The 8,541-nt window shown below is 36.4% G+C and overlaps 1 long non-coding RNA gene across 1 annotated transcript in view; it reads right to left on the reverse strand.

Moving 5' to 3' along the window:
* Positions 1–7,889, reverse strand: part of LOC107521309 — a 40,946-nt gene extending 33,057 nt beyond the window's left edge. The window contains exon 1 of the long non-coding RNA XR_001599526.2: positions 7,808–7,889. This is a non-coding gene — a long non-coding RNA (uncharacterized LOC107521309). The remainder of the gene's footprint in view (positions 1–7,807) is intronic.
* Positions 7,890–8,541: the final 652 nt, after the last annotated feature.

An 8,541-nucleotide genomic window follows, 5' to 3' on the forward strand; every position in this document is an offset into this window, starting at 1 on the left:
GTTTAGAAAAAGAAAGTGCAGCTCGCCACCAGTGTTAATTTAATTTTATACAAACATGTTCTTTGAGGCTGAAGCAAATCTGACTGGTTTTCAATGTGAAAATAAAATATAAAAACTATTCTTGGAGTTATTTCTAAACAGAACTTGTCTCTAATCCTAACATAACAGAAATGCATATGATGATCACTATTTAATAATTTTTTCTTGGTGTGGTAAACTTCAAATCACGGAACAGCACAAAGCGGGAACATCATGTTCCAGACAAAAAATATCGCGTTTCTCTCCAGATCTTCTTGTCATCCTTGTCATGCGAGCAGCAAACTTTGCAGTGCCCAGTTGGTAGTGTGCTCTTGGGGACAGGCGAAGAGCTGTGACATCATCAGAGCGCGGACGACCTCGAAGTCGTTGCTGCCCTGGCCTGCGATGCTTTTTCCAGCATTCTCTCAGTCAACGTCGGTCTGAAGTTTACATGGCTTATCTTGTGCTCAGGATTGTCCTCCTTGAACAGGATGGAGGAGTTCTGCACTATAATGTGTAGAAGGTGGTGAAAGAATTTCTTACACCTAAATTTGTGCCTTTTGCACTCAGTCGGATAAGAAGTGAGCATCTGCTCGGCCGCGTCCACTGCTCCCATATTCTCGTTCTAATCCACGATGACACATGGCTTCTTAGTTTTCTTTCCATTTCTGTTGTCTCCTTCAATTCCAGTATCATTGTGGAATGGTGACACCTTTGTCACCTCCTTCTTGTCACACCATTTCGGTGCCATAATTTCACCACAGAATCTGGCTACAGTCATCCCCTTTGCAATTCCTTTTTTTCAGGCATGTGGCATCTGTTTTCTGTTCACACGAGCTGTCCCAACTGCATCAGTCCTCTTTTGATGTAATTCTCTGAAAAGCATGGGAGACGTACCAAAGTTGTCAAGGAAGACACACCATCCTTGGCCAAGAAGGTCATTGACTAAGGTACAATGACTTCAGACTGCCAGCCAGATCTTTCAAATTCACACTGGGTCCTGTATGAACAAGTGCATTGCACACGTAGCCAGATGGACTTTCACAAAATACACACAGCTTGAGACCAAATCGTGCTTGTTCTATCGGGATGTCCTGCTTCATAGCTAATCACCCCTAGACCAGCATCAGTGATTCATCGACTGTATTGTTTCCGTTTGGAGTACATACAGTTGAAAATTTATTTACAAGAAAGCCGAACATGGGTTTGATCTTCTGCTGCGAAATCTGGACCTTTGTATAACCAGCAGATATGGAAGAATTGTTGACAAAATGCAGGCACCAAAGAAAAAGTAAAAATCTTTCACCAGTCATAATTCGCCTGAGGTAAGGTATATACAAAAGGGGCCTTGTCCACCCAAATGTCTCCAACGGGTTTCTGCACAATGCCTCGCAGTGACGCTACTGCAAAAAAGACTCTCATTTCTTCATTATCAGAGCCTTTCTGTTTATCCACTCGTGAGAATCCTTTAGGCCCAGGCGGCTTGGGAGCCAATGAGGTAGCTTGGGCATTTGTTTTGCTGGTAACTTCTGAAACTAATTCAAAATACTGCAGTGGGTCAGCGGTATCACTGACATCAACTTTTCTGCCAGATGTGTAGGCAAAGTCCTACCTTTGACATGGAATCATAACCCAAGTGGAGCATTTCAGAGCGCAACCCGAGTCAGCCAACCTAGGACTATTTCCATCCGATTCTTAATTGGTCGGAGGCCTGACCATATAGACTTCTGAAGCACTATTCGAAAAATTGTCCCAATCATCTATTTCAGAAAAATCAAATTCATCAAATGAATCTTGGCTAACAATTGGTCGAGAACGATGTTACCATCACATGCAGGAATGCTACGTTTTCTAGGGTTCGACATTTTCAACTATTGAGAATTACTATATTTTATAAATGGAAATATCACTATTAAAAATGGAATGCTATAAGCAGAATGATTTCATTTCTTTCCAAAAACTATCAAAATACAAAAGCGATGCAAAATAATAAAATAATAAAAGCAAGATATTTCGTGGCAAATTCTGGGGGTAAGGTCAGGACTACACTCCATAAGTCATCTCGGGGTAAACACCGCAGCTTCAAGCACCGCTCTAGCCAGTATTCTTGGGTCATACAGGAAATGGGTTAAAGTCCTCACTTAACGTTGTCAACTGGTTCTCGGGGACTGTGACTTCAAGCAAAATGACATGTAACAAAACCAGTTTTACCAGGCTAACTGATATAAACAAGAGTTAAGTTTCTACTGCATATTTCTGGTCACAAAAACTTCACCAAACTTTTCAATAAAGACCCAAAACCCTCCTAATATTAAACATTGAAGTAAATGTGAGCTATATATACATTTAAGAGAGATGAATCAAAACAAGTACGATCATGATTTTCCAGCCCACTTATTCCAGTTCAGGGTCACGGGTAGCTGGGGCCTGTCCCAGTAGCTCAGGGCACACACACATGGGGACAATGGAGACACGCCAGTAACATCTTGGAGATGTGGGAGGAAACCAGAGGACCCAGAGAAATCCCATACAGATAGCAGCCCCGCCAGGAATCATTTTTTTTTCTTACCAACATAATAATGAAACCATGTTAAACAAAGCAACATCATTTGAGAACCTGATGTATTTAGCTTGCTTAAATTACAGACGACAAAAATATTACTGTCTCCAATTGAAGTACACTTTACCAATTCCACGTGAAAATGATTATGACTGACTTGACTTGGCATAAAAGCCATGTTGAGCAAGAGAGATTCTGACCTTCCTTAAAATTTTATCTTTTAATTATTTTTAATGTTATCAAGATGAGTCACTTTTCAAATAATTTTCACATACTGTAAGATATATGTTTCAAACAAGAATTATTAGAGCAACATTATATATATAGTCTTCAGGATAGGGCAGGATTCCTTTCTAAAGTACTCCTGGGCTGCACTGGGAACAAATGAATAATTAAACAGGAAGTTTGCGGAAATCCAAGATAGTGATGTTGTTTCCCTTTAAAATAAGCATACCTATATATTCCCCAGTCTTATAAATCTTTGTAGTTTCCTTTGAGACTTTCTATTTAAAAAAAAAAAAAGTGACATCAAGATCATCTGAGATTTCCTTCTATAACCATTTCTCAAAACACGGATTTTGGCTACTGGTTCAGAAATCAATTAGAACATTATGTGGGTTGTGGGTACCCTACATTTAGTCTCATTTACATGATGTCTTTGGACTCTGGTAGCTAGAAATAGCTTATGGAGCCTGTACTTGGTTTTGCGTCTTGACCTTGACCACTGAGGTTTTAGAAAAACACTTCTTGCTTGTGCAAGGCAGCCATTGTTCTAGTAGTTCTTCCGTTTGGCTTGAGAAGACTTAAGGTCATGAGATATGGCCCCTTCTCTGACCCAATATCTTTGTTTGGCTTTTTCTCTTGGAATTATATTGTGCTGACTTTCATATTTGCACTACCATTCATTCTTTTTCGCCCTCTCATACCCTCCCTCTTCCCCTTACTTGTGCATACACATACACACACACACACACACACACGCACGCACGCACACGCATGCATACGCACACAGAGGAAAATCTATATGTGTCAGACATTCAGCAAGGGAAAGACAAAGGCACTGAGTTAATTACCCATCATTTACTGCTGCTGAGAAGAGCAGATGGCAGCAGACGATATGTAAATGGCAAGGGGCAGTGAATTATTCGATTTTTTTAGATTAATCGTCGATGACAAAGGAAGTGATTACAGGCTGTGACATTTATACAAATGTATACAGTACATCACACTAAAAAATAGAGCTTAATATTATTATGAGGATGTCAGGCATATGAACACTATTGTCACAATACAAAGCAACAAATTTTACAATAACCCAAGGATATGTTTTTCCTTTACCTTATAACTTTAGGGACCTCAGACTCTGAAAAATAAGATGAACTCAAGTCTGAACATCATAAAGTAGTCCCCCAAAACCTAAGCAAATTAAATAAGATTCAAAATATAGAAAATGCACCATGCAGTAAAAAAATGTTTATTGGAACATGAAACAAAAATGGTATTATTTGCTCACAAAAGATCTGGTGCCATATCAGTGAGTAGACTATAAAACAGAAAAGGTGCTAATAAAATACAGGCTAGAAATAGAAATTAAAATTAAAGGTGATGTTTGGTGTTTGGTCGTGAAGCCTATTTAGGTAGTGTAGAGGAAGAACAAATTAAAAGAGAAAAGAAAAAGGATTATGATCCTATTACATCGAAATACTACCCTATCACACACACACACACACACACACACACACACACACACACACACACACAGAAAATCTCCCAATAATTTTCAAGGTCAAAATGAAGAAATTTCTGGCCAAGTTTTTCTCCTAAGTGATATATACATAAGTATAAACAGGAGCCTAAGAGCACAAACAACAGACCACACAACACACACACACACACACACACACACACACACACACACACTGCTGCCTCTTTGCAGGAAAAAGCATAGTAGCCTGTATTTTCTGTTGCTTCAATAATTAATTGGTACATGAACAAATCAGATGTTTTCAAATGCTTTCCTTTTCAGATCAGAGAAACTGCTTCATCATCAAAATGTTTTCAATCACCCCGTTATTAAATCTATATGGTGTAATATTATTGAAAAGAGAGGAAGCCATTGAGCCACATATTTGTTCCCTGAAAGCATTCAAGCCACTGCAGTTCTGCCCCTTTGGATGAGAGTTTAGCTCCAAATATCAGCACAGAGAAAGGGGGGAGAGTTTAGAGCACATTTATTTATACTCTTCAGAAATACTTTCAAAACATGCAAGGCAAAACATCTCCAAAATTACTGCTGAGTACTTCACCATTATGCATTCTTTGTTGACAGTAGGGCCACCGGTATCTGTGTGTGACTGTGTGTGTGTATGTGTATGTGTGTATGTGAAAGAGAGAGAGAGAGAGAGAGAGAGAGAGAGAGGAGAGAGAAAGGGAGAGGGAGAGGGAGAATAAGAGGGAGAGGGGGAGGGGAGGAGAGAGAGAGAGAGAGAGAGAGAGAGATCACCCTAGTATGAAGGGGTGGGAGTGGGGTGGGGGAGGGGCATTACTAGTCAGCAGCGGCAGTGGATAGAGTATTTAAGTCTGCCAATCCATTTTGAATGAACGTGGGTTCAGGAATAAAGTACAGGCAGAAACAATCTGCCCCGAAGAAAAGAAAAGCATAAAATATTGCACAAAGAAAGGAGAATTTCCAGGGTGGCTTTAATAGCAACCCAAACTGGCAGGTGCACAAAGCAAACCATTAGCTTTGTGTGCTAGTTTTAGAAAATATTATTGGTTTTTGTTATTTTTTTTTCATGTAACCATACAAAGCAATACTCACAGATGCAAATAATGCTGATCTCTGCCTTGCTGTAAACATGATGCGGTACACGACTTCCTTTTAAAATTTTGCCTATAAATATGTGTTGCTGACATTATATTAAAAAATGCCTAGATGTAGGTGATTGTTACCTTTAGTAGAAATGGAACCTAAAATGTAGCCACATTATCCTTATTCAGCATTTTATATGTTTTTCATGTAATCATCTTTTAAATAAAATAATTGAAATATTAATGAAAGCTAACCACTGCCTGGAAAAGTTATAAATGCCTGAATCCCAAGACAAAAAAAAGGGTATTTGCTTATGCCTTGAAGTTTATCGTTGACAGGTAAAATAAGTCATACAAAAACCATATTTCCCGTATGTAAAAGGAGAAATATTCTAGAAGAATTTACATATATAAGAAAGAACTCTGGGAATACAGGTAAAATCTTGCAATATTAAAACAGTAGCCCTATGAAGCCAAGGTTGTTAGCTGCTACTGCATCTTTATTAGGAAATCCATGGAAAGTCGTCATCATATTCCACATAGTTTGATTTTAAACAAAACAAAAATTAGAAAACTGATTTACCCACAGTAAAAACTATATCGAAAAAGAACTTTTATTTAAAAAAAAAATCCCTGAGAGTACTCTAAGTAATTTGGTTTGAATTTTATTTTATTTTATTTTTTTGGATTGTATTAGAAATCTCTCTTCCCCAATTTATACAAAAAGAAAACAAAAGAGAAGTGAAAATCTAATTGTAATTAAACTCTATATGAACACCAAGGTTGTAATTGTATTTAAAACATGTTGTTAGCAAAATGTTTTGTAAATAAAAAATGTTGAAAATGTTTTTGTAGATAATCAAACCAAATTTCATTTGCCTGAAAAAAAGATTATAGTAAGGACATATGTGATGAACATACTATTCAAAATAAACAAGAGTTTGTTTATTAATGTTATCAGATCAAAGCATCATACACAGAAAAATCTAAGCAGGTCAAAGCCATTATAGTAAAAATAACTATATGTCTTTTGAAAAAATATAGATTATAAATACAGAATATATTAATATAGTATTACATGAAAACATATACATAAAATGAATTCATTATACATAGTTTATATACTAATGATTTACCCAGAATACCAAATTATAATCTGCATTTGTACTCAAGAAGATCTAGAAGGAAACATTTTTGGTAGTGAATATAGGTTTTTATTAAGATGCCAGTATTTCTCAGTGATATTTAGAGAATATTTTGAAAGGGTAATTTTGGAATTTTAGGTAAATATATTTTAGAAAATACATCCAAACTTCAAAATTATTTATTTAAATTGAATATTAATTATGCCATCAAAATGCCTGTACATCAAATGAAATAAACATTTTCAACTAGACATAGTAAAGTGGGTTAAAATTTTTAAAAGCTGTCTGCTCATAGAATATAATGAATCCATGTATTTCAAAGAACACTGAAAGAGATTAGATAAAACATTTCTTAAAGTCAGAAGACTATCTTTAATCCAAAAACAACTTATTGTTTCAGCTTATTTTTTGCTCTATTTGAGTGCATAAATTGCAAGCTTTCTGATCTGAAAATAGAATAAATAACTAGGCCTAACAAGAAAAAGTATACTGGATAGTATGCATAGGTAGAGAAATAAATTTCATGAGAGCTTATTCTTATGCTTTTGCACTTTACCTTTTTAAACAGTATCACTTGTTTTTGTAAAATATTTTAGAACATTTTGCATTGTGCATGCATACAAACATATATTTTGTGTATTAAATTTTTACAATGCATATTATGTACGTAATACATCTCCTTACGCCAACACTAAATTATTTGCCAACAGCAAAGATAAAATGTCTCCAAAGAGAGAATGAATGCAGTAGCTTCTGTTTTCTTATAAAATGTAACTGAAAGAGGTAATATTAATAGTACTTGAGAGCATAGAATATCTCTAATTTGCCTTCTTTCTTGTTTAGAGATGGTAAGATGTGTTTTGTCTTTTGAAAAGAACATCAATTCAAAGAATTATGAAATTCCATCTTGTAAAAGTAGACCTTCCATTTAATCTTTGGATGATTCTTCCAGTTCAACTCAACTGACTCCATTTTTGTCAGTTCTATTTTTAAGGATAATACAGAATTTACTATAGCAACCTAAACCCAAGTAGTTTCTCTCTTTCCTTTTTGCTCTAACTCAAACCCATAGAGCCCTCTGTTGGAAGGATTTCACATTGCATCCTGTTGCCTCTAGAGCACAGAAAAATGTGTGGAATGCTAACCTTTAAAAAAAAAATTATGCTAGCAATTTTTATTTTAGAAGGCATAGGATACCAGGTTATATGTAGCTTCTCAACACAACAGAAAAACATTTTGTGCTAAAATAATAAAACACATAAGTACATGGTACCTTTGTTCCAGAAACTCCAATCTGTGATGTATTAGTTCGGGGAGCGATGTTAACTAGCAGATTCTACTGCACAACATTCTTCAGTCATGAAACACTTGGATGCTGTTTTCACAGAAGAGAATGAATACAAGCATCCTTTAGTTTAGTCCCTAGGAGTTATCTAGAGATGAGAGACACACTCATTGGACAAGTAATCATTTAAATGGGTTCTAGGAGCTTTTAAAGTGTTAAAATATTTATACATTCATTTGCAACAACAACATTTTCCTATATTTAAAAAGATGTAATTCAAAGGGAGGATTCCTCAACTCTAAAGGGTTATTATTATTATTTTTTTAAGTATGAGGCTTTTTATTTAGCACATTTTTAATAGCGAAATGAAGGAAAAGACTGTCGACGTACCAGGGCGTCAGCTTTCTTGGACAGCTCCGGGCTCCCACGAGCTGCAAACATCTCCGTGGGTCTCCTGCAGGTTCCCTCAACTTATCCAGACTCTTATTTGGGTTCTACGGTGGCAGGTTTCCTATCACTTCCCACCATCCTTATGGCTGCCACCCCGAGCTCCAGGCCTGTCTCCTCAGAGAGCCATCGCCACTGATCCACCACAGCCCCGCTTCCTCTCAAGGGAACATGACACATTTAACTCCTTTTTTTTTTTTTTTTTTAATATAAAAATCATTGTTGCTCTACATGCTAACTAAATGACTTCTATGGATAATGTGGCTGACTTCTTG

Source organism: Rousettus aegyptiacus, unplaced genomic scaffold, assembly GCF_014176215.1.
Source record: "Rousettus aegyptiacus isolate mRouAeg1 unplaced genomic scaffold, mRouAeg1.p scaffold_m13_p_15, whole genome shotgun sequence".
NCBI lineage: Eukaryota > Metazoa > Chordata > Mammalia > Chiroptera > Pteropodidae > Rousettus > Rousettus aegyptiacus.